The sequence below is a fragment of the Cariama cristata genome, unplaced genomic scaffold, assembly GCF_000690535.1.
Source record: "Cariama cristata isolate BGI_N322 unplaced genomic scaffold, ASM69053v1 scaffold33573, whole genome shotgun sequence".
Taxonomy (NCBI): Eukaryota; Metazoa; Chordata; class Aves; order Cariamiformes; family Cariamidae; genus Cariama; species Cariama cristata.
The window spans coordinates 10,686-12,038 of NW_009609555.1; positions in this window are offsets into that span (position 1 = coordinate 10,686).

The window sequence follows — 1,353 nt, forward strand, 5'->3', positions numbered from 1 at the left end:
GTGGCCTCCAGTAACTCAGGCTCAGCTGGGGCTTTGCATTCTTTAAAAGCTGCTTCTGCAGCTGCTCAGACCAGAGCTGTCCTGCCCTGTCCTGGTTTATTCCAGGAGAAACTGCTTTTTCGGAAGCAAAAGGGTGCTTTTGATTCACCTTGGCCTGGGAAAAGTCGGTGGCAGCTGGGTGTTTGCAGAGGACAAGGCCATCAGGAGAAACACCTTCTGTTCCGCTGGCTGGAAGGGTTGAAGTCCAGGGGTAGTGCCGGGATCAACCGCCGTTCACAAACACAGCCCCGGGCATTCACCTGCCGGAGGGTTTGGAGCTGCAGTTATGGCCTCGTTCTTCCCAGGACTGTTTGATTTTCCCATCACCTGCCTGAAAGGCAAAATGTCACTCCTTCACACCCCCACCCCAAAAATCTCCCCCAGCTTCCTCTGGAGTTCCTGCCGCTGCCTTTTCTCTGTCTTAACTCTGTCTCAGCTGCTCCCCAGCCTGCCTCCTGCAAGTGACACCAACCAGATCCTGAACTGGAAAACTTCGGAGTGTCACAATTGTCATCACCCCGACTGCTGCCACGGCTCACGCAGAGGACAGGAACAGCCCCAAGGTTTGGGTTTTGGTACCGCTGCGGGAGCTCTGTCCTTAGACCAGGCAGCACAACGCTGTCTAACAGCGACCTGCTGATCCCGTGGCTGCTGGATCCAGGCGATCGGATCAGGGTGGACTCAGGGGTTTCTGGTGTGGGTTACAGGGCCGAGGTGGTAACAGGGAAATAACGAAGCTGCAGGTTGGGCTTGGGAACTGTACCAGTTTATGACTGGTCCCCAGTTGCTGCCCCAGTGCTTGTTCCTTAGCAGGGGCTGGATGCAAATCCTGCTGCAGGTGCGGAGCCCGGCCATCTCCTCTGATCTCCAGGAACTCCAGGGAGCAGCAGGAGCACTCTGACATAGCTGAGAACAGGGTGAAGCTCATCACACCCCCAGAACAGCTCATCCCTCCCAGCTCACGTGCCCCACACACCACAGCTGAGCACAGGCAGTGGCAGGACTGCTCGCTCCAGGGCTAAGCACCTGCAAAGTCAGCACAGTCTGGCTTTTTTTACAGTAACGGCAGACTCTGTTGTTTTATCAGGGCCAAAGCACAGACTGGCAAATGTGTGCAGGGTGACCTGTAAGATGGAAGAGGCAGGAGGATCCAGAGCAGTCCAGGGGCAGCTGCCCCAACCTAGGTCCTTGCTCACCCACAAGGTCACTGTTCAGCTGGGTGGGTGCTGGTTTTTGACCCCACGAGCCTATAAAACTGGGAGACTAAATGCAAACAACATCCTACTACTCCAAAAAAAAAAAAAAAAAAAAAAA